Source organism: Apodemus sylvaticus, chromosome 9 (assembly GCF_947179515.1).
Source record: "Apodemus sylvaticus chromosome 9, mApoSyl1.1, whole genome shotgun sequence".
In the NCBI taxonomy this organism is placed as follows: domain Eukaryota; kingdom Metazoa; phylum Chordata; class Mammalia; order Rodentia; family Muridae; genus Apodemus; species Apodemus sylvaticus.
In genome coordinates, this window is record NC_067480.1 from 20,983,479 (window position 1) to 21,005,704 (window position 22,226).

Here is a 22,226-nt window from a genome sequence, read left to right on the forward strand (position 1 = left end):
AAAGGTCCTGAGTTCAAATCCCAGCAACCACATGGTGGCTCACAAGCATCTGTAATGAGATCTGATGCCCTCTTCTGGTGTGTCTGAAGACAGCTACAGTGTACTTACATATAATAAATAAATAAATCTTTAAAAAAAAAAAGAATGAATATAGCAGTTTGTCTGGGAATCTTTCTACACCTTTTGAGGCATTACAGGTAGGAAATAGATACCAGGGCACAAATTCCAGGTTATTCCTACCATTGTAGAAGAAAGGAAAGAAGGGAGGGAGGGAGGGAGGAAGGGAGGGAAGGAGGGAGGGAGGGATGGATGAGTTTACCTGGACATCCAGGCTGACTTGCCTTATTTGCACTACCCACTCCGGACTAACCCTCTTGAGCTCCACAGCTGTCACCGTGAGCTCCATCTTCAGCTGTCACCGTGAGCTCCATCTTCAGCTGTCACCGTGAGCTCCATCTTCAGCTGTCACCGTGAGCTCCATCTTCAGCTGTCACCGTGAGCAGCCAAGGTTATTCCATTGAAGAAGTGACAGTGGTGGTGAAGACTAAATAAGGTGACAACAGTGGCCCCTTTTCTCAGACTCAAGCGGCAGCGATGGAGGAGGCAGGGGAGGGAATCCTGGCTGTCCTTGGCTCTGCAGGCAGCAACTTACAACAGAACAGAGTCACCTGGTAAGAAAAACAACGTCCAAGATCTGAGTCACAGGGTCAGAGGCGCAGGTGTACTTGAATACACGGCCCCTCGGCTTTCTTTTTTCTTTTCTTTCTCTTTTGTTTTGTTTTTTGTTTTTTGTTTGTTTTTGCTTTTGTTTTTTGAGACAGGGTTTCTCTGTGTAGTCCTGGAACTCACTCTGTAGACCAGGCTGGCCTCGAACTCAGAAATCTGCCTGCCTGTGCCTCCCAAGTGCTGGGATTACAGGCGTGTGCCACCATGCCCTCTGGGAAACCATTAGAGACCCTTACTAACAGCCTGGAGCGCTGACCGGGCAAAGGTCCTGAGTAAAACAAAGATGAGCCTCTCCCTGTGATCGCAGGTGGAAGGCAGTCCTGAGATAACTGCGAGATGCTCCAGATTATGCAAACGTCAGATGTCTCCACCAGAGGACCCTTATCTCTTCCCGCAGAAACTGCCAAGATTGCCCCTCCCTCCTTTGTTCTTGCCTTGAGAAGAGCTCTTCCTCTGAGAGCTTAAAACTGTGTACCCCGGAACATTAGACGAAGCCTCGACAATTGAACCCCCCTTGCCTGGCTTCCTTCTTTCTCTCCCCCCCTTTGACCCTCAGGTAGTGCCCCTTCGGAACCCTGAATAACTGGACCTGCTGGATGGGTCAACGCCCGGCTTCCTCAGCTTTCACAGAGTGCCAATGACTGACAGGTCATCTCTTCCTCCTCTGAGGCCACTCCTGTCCCAAAGAAACGGTGGCAACAGTCCCCACGGCGGCAGTGGCAGTGAGCCTTCTCAGAACAGCAATCTGTGTCGTGACTGTCACCTCCGCTGTAGAGAAGCACTAAATCCTCGCAGGTCTGCCCAGAGTGATGCTTAATATTCAGGGTAGAGTCACCCCACAGTTCCTGACCCGTGACAGGCAGCAGGTGATAGCATTTGCCCACGTGCAGCAGAATGGGTCCAATAGGATGAAGATCATGCCAGCTGCAGACCAATGAATGGCTCATCACATATCAAGGAAGTGGGGACATCATTGCTGCTGCCCCAGACCTGTCCCCCCCCACACACACCGCCCTCCAAGGCCTGGCTAGTAATGTGCTCTCTGTTATGTGATGGACTCCGTATGTGACGGCTGAGGGCCCTAAATGGGAGCATCATATTGCTACTCTGTCAACAGTGTTGACAGAGTGACCTTGACTCCAAGCTCCCAGGCAGTCACTATCATAGCTCTGGATCCCAGGAGAGTGACTCACATACAACCTGTCACCCCAGGGACTCCCGTCACTTCTGCCAACTTGCTGTCCTCACGATAGTGCTACCTCCTTTTGTACCAGAGCCAACAAGCACTCAACAACCACTACCATCAGCAACACAGAAATTATGCATTTTACCACCTGTAGATGATTGGGAACCAGATAAGGCTGGATGCACCGGGTCAGTGGGCTCTAGGGGACCAGACGCTGGGAAGTTCACTTGCAAGGAGGTAAAACAAGAAAAAAGTGAAACCAGTAGACATAGTATCAACAAATCTTTGCCCCTCCTGATAATCAAGGTGGGTAGTTCTTTAGGTCTCTCAAGTGGCACTATCACCAGCGCAGAAATTCACAGCTCAAGTCATTTCCTGGGGAACTTTCCCAGCCTTCAATTTAAAACTATTCTGGGTGTTCTGGGTGCTGATGTCATCATTATTTGGGACAATAGTGGGGGGGGGTGTCAAAGGACATGTCAGTTGGCATAAATACATACATCCTAGCTACAAAATCTTCAAGCTCGGAACTCAGGCTTAGACTGTAAGACCCCCCAAAAACCGAGGGTGCCCCAGCACCCCTCGCTTCCAAAGGCGACACCCAAATCACTCCCAAGAAATGGTCTTGATGCAATAGCATAAGGATTTCTTTATTCCAGAATTCTGGGTTCCACAGCCATACACCGTGCAGGCTTAGAGGACTGCGGACCCCGAGTGCAGAATTGGGACAGCTTTTTATAAGTTCACAACAAAGCCCATGAATCACTAACCAATCATTCCTTAGCATCAAGAGCCCTTGAAATGCGAGCCAATCGATTTGTACCACTCCATAGTTTTTAGGCCAATCAGTTTAAATTATCGGAGCCCGCGCTCAGTGGACCAATTAGTTTCCTATTTTCTTGGAGTCTATAGCTGCGTGAACTCCTGGAGAGGTAATGGCATAAGCAGTTTACAGAAGCAAGATAAGCTTAGCTCATTTCTAGTTACCTTACAGGGCCAGGATCACCTATTCAAGGCCTTTCTGCCTAGGTCTTAAAGGGCGGACTCTGGAATGTGACCTTTTATCTAGTTTCTAACAAAGAGCACAAAGAGCGGGCTCTGGAATATGAAGTGTTTGGGGCTCCTTAGAAGGCTGGAGTTAGGCTGTATTTTCTATTCTTTCAAGACAATCCCCCCTTGCCTCCGATGCCATGAGTCCAGCTTGGCCTGGCCATGTAAGGGATGGCTTAGCCATGTAAGGGACTGAATGACATGGTTCCTGCCCCTGGAACAGCCATCAGGGAGTGGGCCCCCACAAGTGTTGGTGGTTGCTGTGGGTGGAAGGCTTGTTTGTATAATGATGTACAGGTTTCCATGTTCCCACTTCAAGGAATGTCCCCTTTGCCAAGGTTAATGACTCCATGATAATCAGAGACAGCATGAGACTGTGAGGCAATGGTGTAGCTAATGTCTCATAAAATGGTAAATGCCGGAGACCTTCAGGACAGCTGTCAGAGCTGTGGGAAAGAACTCTGAAACATGAGCTCAAAAATATATATAATTTTTCAACTATGCAAAACATAAGGATGCAATATGAACTGTATAAGATTTGAAGACCTGAAAGAACAGAGGCAGCTTCACTGAGAGCCAGCTGGTCAGAAAGATTCCAGAGTTCAAGGGCAGTCTGGGGCTGAGAGAGGTGGGAGTGGCAGTCTCAGATTGAGGTCCCACTCAGCTAGCTTATTGTCTGTGCTTACAAAGGCAGTCAGATCTCTGAATTAATTTGCATTTTTTTTTAAAAAAAATGTGTTTTCTGTCTTTTTCTAAGAATTAGAGGGGTGGGGTCGGTCATGGGAGGCTGGAATTCCTGGGATAATGGAAAGGGAACCTGGACTGAATTGACATGTCAATAAAAGCCCCGGCCTTGGTCTGTGAGAGCTGAATTGTTAGGAGGAGCTGTCTGGAGATCTCCAGAGAAAGCTGTCTGGAACAGAACACAGGCCGTCAGCTTGTACCCCGTGATTTGACTTCTAGTCTTTCCTTCCCTGCTCCCAGATACCCCACCCCTTCCTCAGAACTCTCCAAGTCCAGGCTTGTCCTTGGCAGCCAAGGGCATTTACTTGGGCAGACTAGCAGCAACAATACTACCCAGGTACCCACTGCCTCAACTGCCTCCATTCCTGCTGCAGAGTCAATGTGAATGCTGCTCAGATCTTCCTCCATGCCAAGCCTCCAGTGTTGGGTACTTCTAGGAACTGGAAGCATCTCCCAGACTTCCACTGATTATATCAAAAGTGCCTTGGTGATTATGGGGCTCACCTTGACCTGGATCATGGTTCTGGTAGGGATAGAACCCGTAATCCTGAGAGACCCCAACTCAATATTTTTAGATCTCTAGCAATTATCCTAGCACTGAGTCACTGAGTAACTTGCCTTTCTGCTCTCAGCTTGAGACCATTGCCCTCAAGATTATCCTAAAGATAGCAGACCCTGTCCCGGGAACTAGCTCACCACATTCTTGACACATCAGATGACAGGTCCAATGTTTAACTATACAAAGCCCCAAGGATGTTTGCTCCAGATAATCTCTAATCTTCCTTAAGGCATAAACTATTGCCTGACTTCCTCATCCTGTACTTCCCCGTTCCAGGCATGATTTGTCCTCCACCCCTAGCCTTGTGATTTTTTCCCCTTTAAATACCCCTGACTTCAGTTGCTCAGGGTCCCACAGTCCTCTACCCCTGCACGGTGTACGGCTGTGGACCCCAGAGCTCTGAAATAAAAATCCTCTTGCTATTGCATCAAGACTGTTTCTCGAGAGTGATTTGGGTGTTGCCTTCCAAGGCATGGGGCGCTGGGGTGCCCTCAGTTTTTTCGGGTCTTACAGACCCAGTAGGACACATGTCTGTTCCTACAGAGAGAAAGGGCTGACTCTGGAGATCCTGGCACAAACCACACATTTGCCATGCCACAGGGTAGCAAAGAATATGCCAAGAACATCCCCCACCCCACCCCCAATCCAGTACCGTGGAGCTGGCATGTAGGGAAGACATGTGCTTGTTGAGTTTCTGGCCTTTCTGTGGGAAGCACTTGGCATGTCCTGATGAACTGCAGAGACAAACACTCACACACAGGGGCGAAGAAATTTACCTACTGTTGTAGGACCTCCTTTTGGGGAGAGCCCCACTCCATTCTCCGGATAGCGTACACCCAAGGAAACTCAGACTGACTTGATGCAAATGCATGAGGCAGTTTATTTTCAGAGCTCCAGGCCGACACACATCTCACACAGGAGACAGAGGAGTTGACCCTGAGGCTCAAAAGTTAGGGGTTTATATAGAAAAAGTCAGGGGGGGTTGGCACGGTTACACATAATTTGCTGATTCAAACATTGGCGGGGGATTTTGGCACTCAGGGTGGGCTTTTTGGCATACATGCAGATCGGGCCGTCAGCAGTGTAGGAGAGCACTTTATTTTTGCTAGCAGGAAGGTTACTTTGACATTAGTAAACTGCATCCAAGGGACAGAAGACTCTAGTCCAGATGGTGTTATGACCCATAGGAGATTGCCCAGGCATGCCCCTTATCTTTTATGGCCAGTCTGTTTGTGGAATGACTCAACCACAACCTTGCTTCACGCTTGTCCGGCACATGCCTGGGCTCAAAGTCTGCTTGCTGCCTCAACTGTGGATTCTGAAAAGTACCAACTCCCTTCACTGTGAGTGTCCTGAGAGCGAGCTTCCTGAAGAGTGTCACCAGCCAAAGCATATCAAGACCCACCAGGTTAAGAAGGGAGACCGAATGGAGCTCAGGGAATCCTGTGGAGGAGGGGGGAAAAGGATTGTAGGAGCTTGAGGTGTCAAGGACACCACAGGACCATGGCCCACAGAGTCAACCAGGGCTCATGAGGCTCACAGTCTGAACTGACAATCAGGGATTGACTCGGGTCTGACTCGGGGCCTCTGCAAATGTGTTATGACTGTGTAGTTTGGTCTCCTTGAGGGACTCCTAATAGTGGGAGCAGGGGCTGTCTGTCTCTTTTGCCTGCTTTTGGGACCCTTTTCCTTCTACTGGCTTGCCTCATCCAGCCTCAATATGAGGGGAGGCAACTTGATAATTGCAACTTGGCTAATATCCCTGGGAGGCCTGCCCTTTTCTGAATGGAAATGTATCCTTCTGTGTGTAGGAGCTCGGGGTATTACCTGTATTGCCAACAGTGATGTCAGTGCCGCATGGGTGGAAGATTTACAGTCGTACTTAACTAGTGGGGTTAGAGACATGGGACCTGATTATCCACCAGCCGCGGGATACAAGGTAGCATGGATCCAAGGGTCATGTAGAGGGAGCCATGAGCTATCAGAGTTCACAGTGGTTGAAAGAAGAGCAGATGACAAGAGGACAGGTGAGTCATTGCCACCAGCCAACGTCGCCAGTGCCTCCTTGGGAAAATATTAGTGATGGTTTTGTTGATGTCACCCCTTGGGGAAAACACCCTGGAGCAGGTCTCTCTCTCCTCTCTGCTTCTGCCTCCCTCTGGGTGAGAACTGGTGGGCAGGAAGTATTTAGAGTGCATTTCATCCCCTCTGTACTCCTACTCCACACGCTACTCTGGTCAGTATCCCAAACTTCTGGCATCGCCCTCAGCTGAGCCTCATTACTCATAGCCATTTTGTTCGCCTGCTACCGGGCTTGGCCATGGTACCATCTCTTCTTATTCTCCCTGGTGGCGGTCAGATGACTCCGACTCCTCAGCTCAGATCCTCCTCTGGAGAGCAGAGACCTGTCCACACCACATGTCACCCATACTGTCTGACCACAGATGAGTGTCATCTCCTCTTCCAGAGAGCCCATCCTTCAGCCTGCTGCTGGATTCTAGAGCCAGGGCTCTCTCTTACTAGAAGAATACTTTCCCCCTCTCAGTTTTATGGCTATCAGTCATCCTGATAAACAACTCTAGGATGAAGCTTCCGTACTTAGGCGTGCTGTATAATTTAGACATGAATTCTTAGACGTTAAATCTTCTTATATTCTGTATTGCATCATTTTGTGGTTGCTAATAAATGCCAAGGAGAACTTTGCTTTGACGTCTAAAAGAATTTTGACTTTTCCCTGATTCCCCCCCCCCCCTCTGGTCTAAGTAGTTACTTGGGTTCTTGGTGGAGTCCTGAAAGGAATTTTAGGGTAGTGTCTGATGAATGTGCATTATTGTATTAACATGAATTGTTTTTTTTTTCCAAGAGTGAATCTCATATAATCCAGGCTGGCCTTGAACTCATGACATAGCTGAGGAGGACACTGAGCTTCTAATCTCCCAAATGTTGGGATTACAGTGTGCACCATCAGGTCTGGCCTAAATATGGATTCTATTAGCAAGCTGTTTCCATTTTATTTCTAGATTGTGTGCATGGTTTGCAGGGTCTCCACTGGCTTTCCTGTCTCTACCACTCTCGTGAACCCAACTATTTTCCTCTCACCCGGCTTCATAGCTGTCATGGAGTGACATGGGGTGACTGCATACATACACTCTGATATGGGAGAGAGTCTTAGATCTGAAGACCTCAACTCCAAATGCAGTTTTGTGGAGGGGAGTCCTGAATGAACTGTGAGATCTCCTCCCCTTGAGAGCAGTAGGAGATGCAGCAGACATGACTGTTGCTGCTCTGTGGAGCAAGTGATGGGCTCACTCCTGAGACAAGACTTGTACGTGCATACACAGATGTTTGTGGTAAAGGTTTGGGGATCATGGCATGGCAATGTTCTCAGATACTGGCGTGTCAGTGAGGACAGGAGGTACAGTCATGGGCTTTGCTTTCTAGGTCTTTATCCTTGAATTCATCTTGGGGTACCTAGGACCTTGAGTAGCGCCTGGTCTCCCATACTTGTCTTACCAACACCTTTCTCCAGCCTCTCACTTGAAACAGTTCTTAGAGCCAGGGATTACCAAGGCACACTTCAGGGGTTCCTATAAGTAGGATGGGGCCAATTGGATGTTCCCAAGTTGGATTTGTCAGCCATCCCTGCATCCAGGACTCTGACCTTGCTTGCAGACATCTGCTGACATTTTCTGATTTAGGTCTCTCTCTCTCTCTCTCTCTCTCTCTCTCTCTCTCTCTCTCTCTCTCTCTCTCTCTCTCTCTCCTCTCTCTCTCTCCCTCCTCTCCCCCCTCTCTCTCTCCCTTTCTCTCTCTCTCTCTCTCTCTCTCTCTCTCTCTCTCTCTCTCTCTCTCTCTCTCTCTCTCTCTCTCTCTCTCTCTCTCCCTGTATTCTATCCCTCCACTCTCACCTTTAGTGATGATTGGCCACACCTGGTGACAGTTACAACTGTCCACAGTGGACCGTTTAGAATTCTGCTTCCTCCTAGGCAGGCCTGAAGCAGTGGCCCAGTAAAGAGAACACATGGAAACCCTGCTGGATGGCCATGCCACTCTGAGAGATGTCTACCCTCTCCACGTTGCTGTTGGGTAAGGAGATCATGAGTGAATTCAGTCATACATGAGCTCAGATATGGTCAGAATTGGACACCTACGGGGACAAAGTCCACATCAACGGGAAGAATACTTCTTTCTTCTTGGCTATTATTTGGGGATAATGGCCTCTGAGTGAGGGGATTTTAAGCCTTCTCCTGTAATATGGAACTGGCTTCCTCATATAGATATGATGCCTCAAACTCTTCATTTATTCACTGAGATGGACTGACTGGAGCTATCATCAATTGAGAATATTTTATGCTGTGAAGACAGGCGTGGCATTTCCCCCAAGTCTCTGCCCACAGGTGCTGAAGATTCTAGCCCTATGGAAAAATATTACAGACTGCACCCAAACATAGGAACTACTGATGTTCTTCCAAAGACTACAGGCAGGTCTTCATTGCCCCCATATTGTCTGAGAAAACACAGCCCTTTGAGCATGCAGTTCATAGATACTCACCGTGGTGGGCCTCACAGTTCGACGCGCCCTTACATCCCAGCTGCCAAGACAAAGAGTTGGTTCCCTGAACCTGACATTTGATGCCAGCTCCAAAGAACCAGAGGAGCCCACCCAGGGTTCCTTGGAGTCCGTTTCTGTTCGTGGTTTACCTGTGACCTGGACTTCCCAGTTCTCTGCCTCACAGGCTAAATTCCTGCTCAGGATCGTTCACCTCTTATATCAAGAGAATGGTTTTGGTGCATCGTATTCTAGAGGTGCGGGCGGAGTCCCACTTTCCACAGACGTTGTATCCTGATGTTCCAGCCAGGATGAATTGGGGTTTAAATGTATGGAGAGCACCATGGACAGAAGAAGAATCCCTTAGGGAGGCAGGGCAGGTCCTGATGCTGCTAGCAGCATCTCTTCTGCCATCAAGAGCACATCTTTTTGACCCCTTCTTCTAACTCCATCCACACTGTCTCCTCATTTCTTTATATTCACTGTGCAGTACACCCAGATCATCAAGGGCTGAACTGGCCACAGACTCAGCCTCTAGCCTGCAGTCCTGATCCCAACCTGAACATGGCTACTTCTGTGTCCTCCATGGCCACCACCTGGCCCTGCTTCTCTGAGGACATTGCTGCCTCTGCTGTCTTCTCAGAAAACGTAACTGAGGTCTGGGACCCGTCTCCCTGAAGGCTCCCTACATGGTATACACGGACACTCATATCTGAATTCCTATCTTCCTTTAGGTGCCCCCAACAAGACAAGAGGTTACCCGCGCCCCCCCACACATACGTACCCATTTTAGAGGCCAATTACTCTGCAAGCCCAGGGCTTTCTTATTCCTGCTGAGCTGTTATAAAGGCAGGCTTGGCCTTACCTTTCTTAGCAAGCAAGGAACTTGTACTATAGCCAAGACTTCTTGGAGCACTCAAACACTAGAGCTAAAGTAGAACAGGCCATGAGTGGCTAAAAGGAATCAGCCTGATGTCTCTTGTGGACCTGTGGAGCAGGCCAGGTGTTCTCCTGGCTTCCTTTGCAAGTTGCTGGCTGTTGGATCTCAAAGGCATCTCTTGATTTGTGACTAACAGTCCAAAGCTGACTGGTTACCAAGGAGACAAAATGTTTACTATCTGGCCCTCTATAGAAAAGGTTGGCCAACGCTCATGGGGACCCCTGGCTTTGCAACGCTACCAGAACCAAAGTCACCCGCCTACAACCCTCCAGGCCAGTGATCCCACACTAACCTAAGAGGATGAAGGATGAACATCCCGTCGGGGCCTCAGAGAGCAGAGTCCCCACGGTGGGCAGCTGACATGACAGATAGATGCACCCCGTTTACCTTCAATTGCCCCTGGCAGAATGGGGCACTGAGGTGGTACCTAGTCTTCACTTCCCAGTTGGCACCTTGTACGCATCCCAACTCCTCTCCTGGGTCTCCCGCTGCTGGCTGCCCCAATATGCCAGCACACACTGGAACAAGGCAGAAATGTAAAGGGCACGCCTACAAACAGCACCCGCCTCAACCCACAGGAAGGACTGCATCATACTGTTCCGTGATGGTACAAAGCTACCTTTGCACCCGTTGAGTAAAGACACCAGAGTACCCGGCATTCCACAGCCCTAATCTGTTACTCAGTCCAGAGCAGATAGAGCGAGCTTCCTCAGACCTTATCACAGCCAGGATGCAACTCAGTGAGAGAGTCTTTCCCAACTCCTAGGTGGGCTTCACCGCTGGCTCAGCACAGCAAGCCTGCAGGTAGCCAGGATCTTTCCACCATGCTCAGACACCTCCGTCAGCAAGTGGCAAACCAGGTGCTGTTGCTGCCGAGACCTCCCAAGTGGCCTAGCTGGCAGGCACTGATACTGGCAATGAGGCCAGGATGCTATTGGCAGATGATGGAATCTGACCAACGCTCACTGGGATTTCCAGATTCTTGTGTCCTGTGAAAGGAAATTGCATGGGGACATTTGACCGGCAGTAGTGGAAGCAGAGGTGGTTTATTAAGGAAGAAAGCATCTCAAGGGGAAGAAGTGGGCCAGAGTTTGAAGAAAGGTCAGAAGCTCAATGGCGCCAGTGGCTAGGGGGTCGCTTGGATAGTGTAAGCCCTTTGTGGGTCTGCTAGGAGTTGGCCTTGGAGGGATTGGGTCCAAGACTTTTCTGCCAATTGGTTTCTTTCATATGCTAATGCTGACTCCCCTGCCCACCCTCCTCCTACTCTCCTGATACAATCCCTGCTGTCACTAAGGGCCACATGGTTGTTTGGCCTTTTCCAGGTTCCAGGTCACAGACTCATGCCAGTAGTTTTGCATGCATAGCAGCAGCAGGCTAAATCAAGCTTTCTCCTGACTGGAGGCACAGCTTCCCTGGATTTTTTTTTTTTCTTTTCAGTGATGTGATGAACATTTGGGTGATTTTAGTCCCCTATTTGGACTGACAATGTCACAAAGACAGAGGGCCCAGGGGCCTGCAGTTCCATGGGCACTTAAGTGGGCAGTGTTTGACACTATTTCTCAGAGGTGGCATCCGGGCCCGAACCCACCAAGCCTGATCCTTGGGTTGGTCCAGAACCTTGGAAAGCAAATGCCTTCTCTACCCACTCCTCACCTAGGCCTGTCCAGAAGCCTACTACCATGCTTAGCGGGAGAGATGGTGAGACCTGTGGACCTCTCTGGTCCACAGCGGTCCCTTGCAGAGGTGTGTGTGTGTGTGGGGGGGGGGACGACACACCTCAGACCAGTGCCAGGAGGTGTCTTGGCCCTGTCCCCCAGGACTGGACCTGGTCTGAGCACTCTGGGTTCTTATTCTGGAGTGGCCACAAAAGTGAGTCCAGGTAATAAGGTCAAGTCCTAAAATTTTCTTAACTCTTACCCAAGGGAATAGATGTAGGGCAGGAAGTTTCTCCTTTCTCTCTCTCTTTCTCTCTCTCTGGATAGGAGCAGCTGGGCAGAGGCTGGGGGTGGGGTGGGGCAGGAGCCTCTTGATCAGTCACAATGGATCAGCCCCCCAATGGTCCAGGGATGCTATGGGAAGCAGAAATAACTGCTCAGGCTGGCCACATGCTCACAGAATGACTGAACCCAAACCAGACTATCCCCAGGGTGCAGTGCTCAGCACCACCTGAGGCCTCTGGGTGAACAGCCTTCACAGAGGTAGCTCATACTTGAACAGTATTCATATTCATAGAGGGCTTCCATTCCTCCAAGGCCATGATGGGCTGGGGAGGCTGTGCCTCCCCAGCCCCACCCTACATGGCCCTGTGCAGCTGAGGGTAGAACAGGCTCTTGGAGATTTTGCTAAATAGCCCCGATTCCTCACTGGGGCCCACAAAGCATCAAGGCCCAGGATGAGACCTTGGCATCTCTGCCTTGTCTTAACCTATGTCCTATCTCACCCATCTTCAAGACTGAAGAAAGCGTTAGTCATTGTCCAAGAGCAGCAAAGCTCCCAGAGGACAGGCCACTTCCCTGGAAGAGAGCGATGATGTATGAGATTGAGGCTGCACCTTGGGCAGGACCACCTCATTACACATAGCTCTCCTCTGCCCCCGCCCCAATCCTCTGTCTTAACCTAAAGCTCATGTCAGTATTGCAAAGGGCACTTGGAAGGTCATTGTATCTCTTCCTCTTTCTACTGTGGCCACACTGATTAAATTCGCTACTTTACACCACTGCTTGCTTGTTTCATTCCTACTAGTGATGATAGTGGCTCTCGTATGGTTTTACTTTGTCTACCTGCCCTGAACTCTGGGGACAGTACACCCAATAGTGCTTCTAGTTACTCCCCAATATCTCTGCCAATCCCTGACTTACCTTAAGAGACAAAAGCAGGACCATTGTCTGATCCGGTTACCTTGGGCACTCTGAAACTTGGGAAAATTTCTTCTAAGCTTTTTTAGCTCTCATGGCAGCTGTTTCCTTCTTGGTGGGGAAAGCAGCAACCCATCTAGAGAAAGGATCCACAAACACTAGGAGGTATTTGTAACCATGTTCTCCTGCCTTAACTTAAAAAAAAAAATCTCTTAATATATTTTAGGCTGTTCTCTTGTAGGTCTTTTTGCGGTATAAGCAGTCCCTTGCTGTGGCATACCTTACCTGAGTCAGATATAGATACTCTAGGTCCCTTAACTGCCTGGGCAAGCTTTTTATCTCCTAAATGAGTTTATCTGTGCATTTGGCCTAATAAGTCTTTGCTTACTTTCTGGGGAGTATAGTTCTCTCTTCTTGTAAACGCCTTCTCTTGGTAATAATTGGTAGGTTGGTTAGCAATCTGAGTCCTTTTTTCTTTAGTATATCTTAAGTGAGGCCATCACTTAATTCAGTCCCATTTCCCAGTGGGTGTCACTTGCAGGCCCATAACCAGGATAGGCACAACCACTTCTGGAGCCACTTGATCTGCCTGGTTATTGCCCACTGTCTTTTCCCTTCTGATGTCCTGTGCAGTGATTAATACTCACAGTTGCTGGCTTCATTAGGGCATCCAAGAGGTCTAAGATTTCTTATTTGTTTTCTCTGATGTGAGCAGTCCTCTCTCTTGGCATATAGTCCTGTGGACGTGGGCTGTGGCAGAGGCATACCTGTTATCCACATGGATGTTAATTTTCTCCCTGCTCTAAGTTCTAAGGTCTTGGTAAGGGCAATTAGTGCCACTTTCTGCGTTGAGTGCTAAGGGGGTGGAGTTTCTGCCTGGATGACATTTGTGCCATCCTCATTAGTAGCGCCTGCTCGTCTCTGACCTTCATGGAGAGAACTGCTCCCGTCTGTAGCTTCGACTTTTAGCAGGTGTCAGTCTCTCCTTTTGGGCCAGTTAGCTGCGGCCCGTTGGACAGGAAGTGTATCTGGGCCCCCATTTTGGAGAATATGTCTTGCTCCAACAGAGGGTAAGGACAGTCTGGGGTGACCCTAAATGAATGGGCTACCCATCCCATCCCTAGGTCCACTGTTCTTCAGGTAGTCCATGAATACATTTTGGTGCCAGTGGCTTCTTAGACTCAAGATCTTTTCTGGGAAACAGGGCCATTGGCTTGGAGCACCAAGTGTTGAGCCCCTGTGTCCACCGAGAACTGAGTGCATTTCCCCTCCACTCTCAGAGTTACCCTGGGTTGGGGGATGTGGTCAGAACCCCATCTCCCCTAGTCACTGTCTTTACCCAGTGGCCTCTCTCCTTGTAGTATGCGCACTGGTCCTTTCCTGTCTCACTTTTCTGCTTTTTTTTTTTTTTTTAACTACTGTAGCCAGGACTCTTTGTAGCTTCTTTCTCTGTCTTTTTTTCCCCCCTCTCTGTTCTCTCTCTTCCTCTGTCTTCCTGCAATGGTAGACTTTCTCAGGAACCTGCACTAAATCTCTCTATAGACGTTTTTTAGCAACCTGTACTAAATCGCTCTACGGACTTTCTCAGCAACCTACACTAAATGTCTCAACGGCTAATTTTTTTTTTCTCTAGCCTCTGAAGTTTTTTCCAGACATCTCTACTAGCCTGGTCTTTAAAAGCCATTGTCCCAGTAGTTTTATATTCCTTGTCCCTGGAGTCATAGGGTGTATATTGGTGGAATGCCTCTTGATCAGCTCTAGAAAGGCTGCGGTCCCTGTTTAACCTCACATACCTTGGTCAAATTTGTGGGCTGCCATGCGGCCCCCTTGAGACCTGTTCATGGAGTCTGGTTGGGGACCTTCAGGTGCCCCTTACCTTCTGTCATATTAAAGTCCCAGTCAGGTCTAGTCAGGGAAAGCCCACTGTACATGACAGCCTGGGTAATGTCAATTGATGGCACCCATGAGTCTGAGGGGGTATTCTTTTTGGCTCCCTGTATTATAAATAAAACAGTTTCAAAGAGATTAATCAGTCTCTTGGGAAATATGTTCTTAGTGAGAGAGCCACCGTGGTATCGGGAGGTGGCTCTCAGGGCTCCTCCTCCCCTCGTACAGTCCTCTCTTTCTCTAGCTCCTCCTCTCTCTTTTCTAATCACTGGCCTCTTACTGCCTCAATGTGAATGGATAGGAAATCTTGTAACACCTTTTCTGTTTAATATAAAACTTTCTAGATATAAATTGAGCATAACTATTACCATTTTGTAAAGTATAAGCTATAAGATAGACCTACACCAGTCTATCATCTCTGTCAATCAAACATAACCTTTGTCATCTGTACTATCTTAGAAGACTATAAGAATTAACACCTGACTCATGTCTTGGCTATAAATCTTATGTCATCTGAAAGCCATCTATTTAAATCTATATAGCTTTCTCAAAGTTAAACAGCTTGGGCTGGCTATGAGACTAACAGTCTTCAACCCCATCAGAAATCTGAAGAGTGAGCAATATTAACTAAAAATATATAGGAAGCTTAACACAGCTTTTAAGACTTAGTCAAATGATAGAGACTGCTGAATACCTGGACAATTTATACTTCAAAACGTCGGAGCATTGGTCTTCAGCCTTCTGGTTCATGAACATCTGACAGACATTAGAGAAACAGGAATATTAAGGACTTGCCTACTCTGTCTCGCAGGTTTAAGCTGCCTTAAACCTGTATGTGTGTCCTTCCTTTGGACAGTATTTGTAGATAGATGGAGAGAGAATTTTTGCCTAGTGGCTGTGTTGCCACTGCTGGAGTAACTCACAGATGCTCAGTTTCTTTTTTGATTCTAAGACAGGGAAGCTGTCAGAAGCAGACTAATCTCAACAAGTGAAATGAATAACATAGACCATCACATTCTGTGGACTTCTGATGCCTTTAAAGACTCTCTAAAGCATCTCTGAACTGTTAAGCCTTGACAACTTTCAGCTGTTTTGATTAAAATCTTGAAAACACCCTAACAATAAACTCAGAGCCTTTATTTGTTATTTGGCCCTAAACTCACAGGCTTAAACATCTCAGATCTGTTATAATAACAGAAAAAAAAAAAAAAAAACAGACTGGGTCTAAACTTTGTACTTTAAAATTTTCAGTATCAATAGAAGAAATTTATACCAATGAAAACCTTGATTTTTGTATCAAAATAAATTCTATACCAAATAAGAACTTATGACTTGAACTTAATAACAATTATAAAGATTTTTAACAAATGAAATTATGTCTATATAGTCAATTCTATTTTTCCCTGTTCTAAATATGACCATTTCTATATTTTCTAGAAAGACAATAACAACCTCTCCAGTCCAAAATCCCAGGGAACTGGGTCAATGACTCTTTGTAACTTCTTCAAGCTGAATACAGGCGTTGAAATATAAAGGGGGTGGGGGTGGGGAAGGGTAGAAAATCAGGACCAATCAGTCTGTGATGTCTGTAATCTGGTTGAAGTCTAGTACATCAGGAGTTCAAGGAGGTCAGTTCAGCATGTCTGACGAGGAAATTTACTAAGGCCATATTTTCTGTAATGTATAAATATCAAAATTTTAGTATCACAAAGATTTTTTGATATGATGGAATCTAGTCCCCTGGAGGTCTCCCTCTGTCATTTCTGATCCAAACAGCTCTGGAAGATGTCCAGAGCCTGATCACCCTTTCTAAAAATACAAAGACAAAACCTTTTTCTCAAATTAGCCTATCCTTGAGTCAGTAACCAGAAAAACCTTTATTTTGACCTCTCTTCCAGAGGAATAATATTACAAAACTCAACTTCACACCCATTATGAAAACCAAAACAATCTAAAACAAATGAAATAAACTTTTAACACTTTATTCTTCCATCTGTACCTGCTTATAAACAGATAGCTAGTCAAAGCAGGATTTAAACCCATATTTCCCGCGGTGCCCACATTAGGTAGAATTTGGGTATCCCGTTAAGACCTATTTTCCCCACCAGGGGTCCTCAGTATTCTCAGTCTTTCCTTTGTTTTAACTTGGCGCACTTGTGTGATGCTCTTAGTAGATTTTTCTAGGTAATGATAAAGACCTTTTTTCTACTGCGTTGATCACCTGCAAGTCAAAGGTCCCTACGGGTAGGTCATTTGGAGAAGCAGAGAGTAACTAACTTGTTTTTCAGTCAGTCTAATGTCCTGTAAGACCTGATAAAAGTGGGCACCCCGGCGCCCCATGCCTTGGAAGGAGACGCCCAAATCACTCGTGAAAAACGGTCTCAATGCAATAGTAAGCGGATTTTTTATTCCAGAGCTCTGGGGTCCACAGTCATACACCGCGCAGGGGTAGAGGACTGTGGGACCCCGTGCAAAACTGAAGGGGAAAAATCATAAGACAAGGGGTGGAGGACACAATTCACAAGGCCAGGGGTTGAGGACAAATTATGCTTGGAATGGGGAAGTACAGATTGAGGAAGTCAGGCAATAGTTTATGCCTTAAGGAAGATTAGAGATTATCTGGAGCAAACGCCCTTGGGGCATTGTACAGTTAAATATTGGAACTAGAAGAGGGTGGGCTATCTTTCTCAAGCTGAAAGCAGAAAAACAATTTACTCTGTGCTGGACTAGTTGTTTAGGGGGTCTAAAAACATTGAGTTGGAGTCTCTCAGTCCAAACAATGTTGTCAGTCTAAGTCCAAGAACACAGAATGAGATACCAACAAACAAAACTAGATCATAGCAAGACTCTGCCATTACTGTCTTACTGTTTTCAGAAGGAGCAGAGCTTTCCTGACTCTCTCCCCAGGGGCCTGGAGTGTCCTTGACTTTTGGCATATCTGCCAGTGGAATTTGACCACATCAGACACAGTAGGCTTTCCGAGCCTTCTAGATGCTTACAAGCAAACTGAAAGTTCAGACAGAGGCTTACAGACTCAGACTTTGACAAACAGCAAGACAGACAGAAAACAAACCACGGTACCTGCTGGAGACCTCCGATACACTACTCCAGCGTGTCCCCACAGGAGGTCAGGTGCCCGTCCCACGCACCAAATGTTGTGGTCACCCTGCACACAGAGAATGACCTGTGCAGTCTGCACAGCAGACCTTTTATACCATTAGGTACAATGTGATTGGCAGAACAGTAGTATTACCTTTAAACAGATTGGTCTCTAGGGGATAAGATAAGTGGCCAACAGTCCTTCCTTCAGAATGTGTTCCCCTTAGGTCAGTCTCCACCCTCCGCCCCTTGTGGACTGGGGAATGTAATTTAGCCTCTGACCTTTTTAAAGTTTTGGAGTTAACCCTTTCAGAATGAACTACAATCCAGAATTGGAAGGCTCACCTATGATCCTAATCTTGAGGCTTGGAGATACAAGTTTCTGACCTTAATCTCTACAAGGAGATCTTGACGCATAGTGTCTATGAATCCTAGAAGACTAAGGCAAGGAGATCTCTGCATTCAAGGTCCCCTGGGACAAACCAAGTCCCAGATCCAAGCATGGTGGCACACACCTTTATTCTGGGCTACACCTTCTGCTGGAGACCTGCATAAGGACATTGGAAGAAGGAAGATTCATCTTTACCTGCTTGCCTTGTGGGACTGAGAAAGTGCTAGGTCCTTGGATTTCCATCCACAGCTGTTGCTGACCATTGTTGGTGAGTTGGACTACAGACTGTAAGACATCAACAAATTCCCTTACTATATAGAGACTACCCATAAGTTCTGTGACTCTAGAGAACCCTAATACAACACCTAATATTAAGGCTTATTATTTAGATCAAATAGGGTAAGTCCCATTATTAGACCAATATAGGGCAAGTCCCTAACTAGATCATAGCAAGACTCCACCGCTACTGTCTTGCTGATACAGGAACACCCCTGAATTCTGAATTAGGACAATTAGATGTGATGATGAAGCTAAGCCCCCAGGAGCACTAATCATCTGAGAATTAGTCCTTCCCCGGAGCAATAAGGGCTTCTTGAAACTATCTTTTTGGGAGCAGAATTGAGACAATGATCTTATAACCCCTTGAGCCGGGCAGTGGTGGTGCATGCCTTTAATCCCAGCACTTGAGAAACAGAGGCAGGTGGATTTCTGAGTTCGAGACCAGCCTGGTGTGCAGAGCAAGTTCCAGGACAGCCAGGGCTATACAGAGAAACCCTGTCTTGAAAAACCACAAAAAAGAAAGAGAAAGAGAGAGAGAGAAAGAGAGAGAGAGAGAGAGAGAGAGAGAGAGAGAGAGAGAGAGAGAGAGAGAGAGAGAAAGAAAGAAAGAAAGAAAGAAAGAAAGAAAGAAAGAAAGAAAGAAAGAAAGAAAGAAAGAAAAGAAAGAAAAGAAAGAAAAGAGAAAAGCAAAGCAAAATTTAAATTAGTTGGGCCGGAGAGAGTGGGTCCGGAGGGAGAAGAAAAAAAAACCCCCACCTTGGCCGTTTACGCACATCTCTTGCTCTCTTAAGTTTTTCCCTGTTTAAACCTCATGTGCGGACTCTAAATATGGACTTGGTGCTGTTAGACTTCTCAGCTTGCGGTTTCCAACATGGCCACACTGACTGAACCCCTTCTCTCTGTGCTTCCCCATCATTGTTTCCTATCAGGCTACCCACCAGGAATTGTGGCCTAACAATCCATTCACTCTGTGAACTAAAAGAAAACAAAATTCAATTTCTGTGACCACTTATTTTTAAGCCATTTGCACATCGTGTAAACAACATCCAAACCGAACACACGTAGACAACACATAAGCGCACACAGCCACGTGCATAAACTTAAACCCCAAAGATTTTGCAGTTTTACATTCATCATTTTCCCGTTTTTAAGTTAGTCTGTTAGTCTGATTATTTCCTCCACAGTACTGAGCAATCTTCAATCCAAAACCTGCACTTTCAAGGGCTCTTAATAGAAACAGAGGAGGGCTCAGACCTCTCAACACAGAGACAAAGTTGAAAGCATTCCAAGTGCTGTATAAGAGGCGATTTGACAGGATGGTCATTTAGTAAAGTAACAACAGGTTCTTTCTACCCAGGGCCCATTTCTTCCTCCGCCACTGTCTTTTGACCAGGATTACAGTGCCAGCCATAAAATGTACTCCTGTAGAGCAGGCCTCAAATCCAACCAGAAGGCAGCTAGTCACCCCCTATACTAGAACCCTATGGGCAAGTCAGAAAAATTACAACCCAAACAAACTGCAGATGGGTAGGGAGGGGTTTGTTTCAATTTCTTTCCTGGACCTCTGGCTCCAGGGTGTGCCTTATTACCTGGGAGAGTAAACCCACGCCCTTGGGGACAGGGTTGTCTGTAGTTTGTGAACAGGAAGGAAAAGGCACACTTAAAGTGTGACCTTGCTCCTTGAGCTGTGAGTGGATTTGAATTTGGAAAGATAAAAGCCTGGCAACTCATTATCTTCTTAGGATATAAACTGAGGGTGAGGCACCAGGGCTCTTTAGGAGGTGGGAACTAATGTTTTTTTTTAAGACACCACAGGCCTTTGGGTCAAGCTCCAGCCTATCAGGATCTGATCTTCAGAGGATGGGGAAAGGGGTCTTTTTTTTTTTTTTTTAAATCTCTACATTCCCTCCGACCGATCAGCAGGGTCAAACCATCAAGGAGTAGAGATCTCTTTCTTTCTGGAGCTGCTTCACAACTGGGAAAGGGTGCTAGGGAACCTGGCTGGTGCCTCTCTGTCACAGAATCCTAGGATCATAAGGCTAAAAGGATTGAGCTATATATTTGAGAAGGATGTAGATGGTTATCACAGGAGGTTGAAGGTCATCTTGTGATGTCATTTGGTGGTCAAGAGGTCCTCAGTAGTGAGACACAGTGTCAGTGTGGATGGCAATGTTCAATATCCCTGAGACAATCCTATATAGAGCTCCATGTCCTGTAATCCAAAGCTATCAAACACACCAGAAGGTTAAACAGAAGCTGGTGTCTGTCTCAGTAACTTTCATGTTGCTATGATAAAATACCTTCACAGCATCAACTCAGGAAAGTAGAGTTTATTTTAGCTGACATCCCATGGTCATATCCATCACTGTGGAGAAGTCAACAGCAGGGAATGATCACTCTATGGCAGGCAGTCTTCTCCAAGCTGAAACACCAAGAAGTGAACTTCACATGTCTGGGTGAGACAGAGTTCACCAGGGCCCTCCCTAGGGTTATGGAAGCAGGTGAACAGCTACTGAAGTGGCTGACCAGCCCCGCTGCCAACAGGAGAGTCTCTGTCCAGGTCTGCAGGTTGTGTAAAGGACTCTAGGAACGTAGACTTCCTGGGTCACGGTTGGGGTAGCTTTTCTATGATGCAGATTCCTTTGATATGGGGTTGTCTGGTGTGCAGATGAATAAGTCATTACATACATCCAGAAGGACATTGAAGGGAAGACAGGTCCTGGGCTAGGGCAGATCCAAAAAGGTGGGGTATAACCCAAAGCCCTAAGCTGAGACAAACCAAATAGGCTACCCACCCAGTGTTGTGGGTGAAAGAGTCAGGGCATTTGAAAGCAAATAGGAACTAGACAGGAGAGGACACAGAGCCGGCCTAAAGCTGTGAATCAGGAGGCCTCGGAGGATGGTTTTCCTGCAGTGAGGAACACATGATCAAAATCCACTAGGAAAGGGCTTCTTTGCCTTACAGGTTGCAGCCCATCAGGAAGGCGGGAACTCAGGGCAAGAACCTGGAGCAAGAACTGAAGCAAAAGCACTCTCATTGTCAGACCCCCCCCCCCCCCCCCAATCTGCTCTGCTGCTTGGAGTGACATTGTCCACAGCAGGCTGGGCTTCATGCTTCTCACACATCAGCTTTCAATTTAAAAAATGACCCCCCCAAGACACAGCCACAGGTCAACCCTATGGGGGACAATCCTTCAATTTAGATTACCTCTTCCCAGGTGACTCTAGTTTGTATTGAGTTGACAAAAACTAATCAGCACAGAAGTTATCTATCCCAAGGGCACTAAAGGATCACAAACTATACGGCATATTGGAGCCACCTGGTCTCATTTACTGTCCTTAGGTTCTGTCCCATTCTGGAAGATCCATTTCATGACTGTCTAAATAGGAGTGCTATACACATTGTAGAGAGTTACACAGGTGCCTTAGCTCAATGGCCAGGAATTGAGAGGCTAAGCCTTCCTTTAAACTATACTGGGGAGGGTGTCTTTAAAAGAAACTGTTAGAGCCCTTAAGAGTGATTGTGACAGTGGTGGCTGTCAGCCAATCTCCAGGAATAATGGCCCTATTCTTCAGGTGACACTTGTCGGGTGAGGGAGGAGTCTACAGTAGAGACCATAGGAAAGACATTTGAGGACCCAGGTGGCTCTTGGCCACTATGGGACATGGGGCTTGGTGTTAGAAATGCCATAGGAGCCTGCGGAGTCTTAAAAGAGACTTAAAAGGGGATCTGAAATTTAGACATGGAGGTCTTCCTGCCGCCATTTGCACCAGGGAGCCGGGAGACTCCATAGCCCTCTATGCACAGCCCGCCAGGAGAGAGAGATCTCCCAGCAGCACTTTCACTTCTGAGCACTGACCTCCACCTTCTCTCTGGAAGGGACCAGCTAGGAGCATACAGGGCATAAGATCAGTGGAGCAGCTTGGACAGAAGTCTTCCTGCTGCCCTTGGCACCAGGGA

General features: G+C 47.2%; 1 long non-coding RNA gene across 1 annotated transcript; it reads right to left on the reverse strand.

The window, feature by feature from the left end:
- Nucleotides 1-11,557: 11,557 nt before the first annotated feature.
- LOC127692559 (uncharacterized) lies at nt 11,558-17,839 on the reverse strand. The gene is made up of 5 exons (XR_007979485.1): nt 17,578-17,839; nt 15,191-15,252; nt 13,257-13,359; nt 12,613-12,745; nt 11,558-11,823 (listed from the first exon to the last, which is right to left on the reverse strand). It is a non-coding gene; the product is annotated as an uncharacterized LOC127692559 (long non-coding RNA).
- Nucleotides 17,840-22,226: the final 4,387 nt, after the last annotated feature.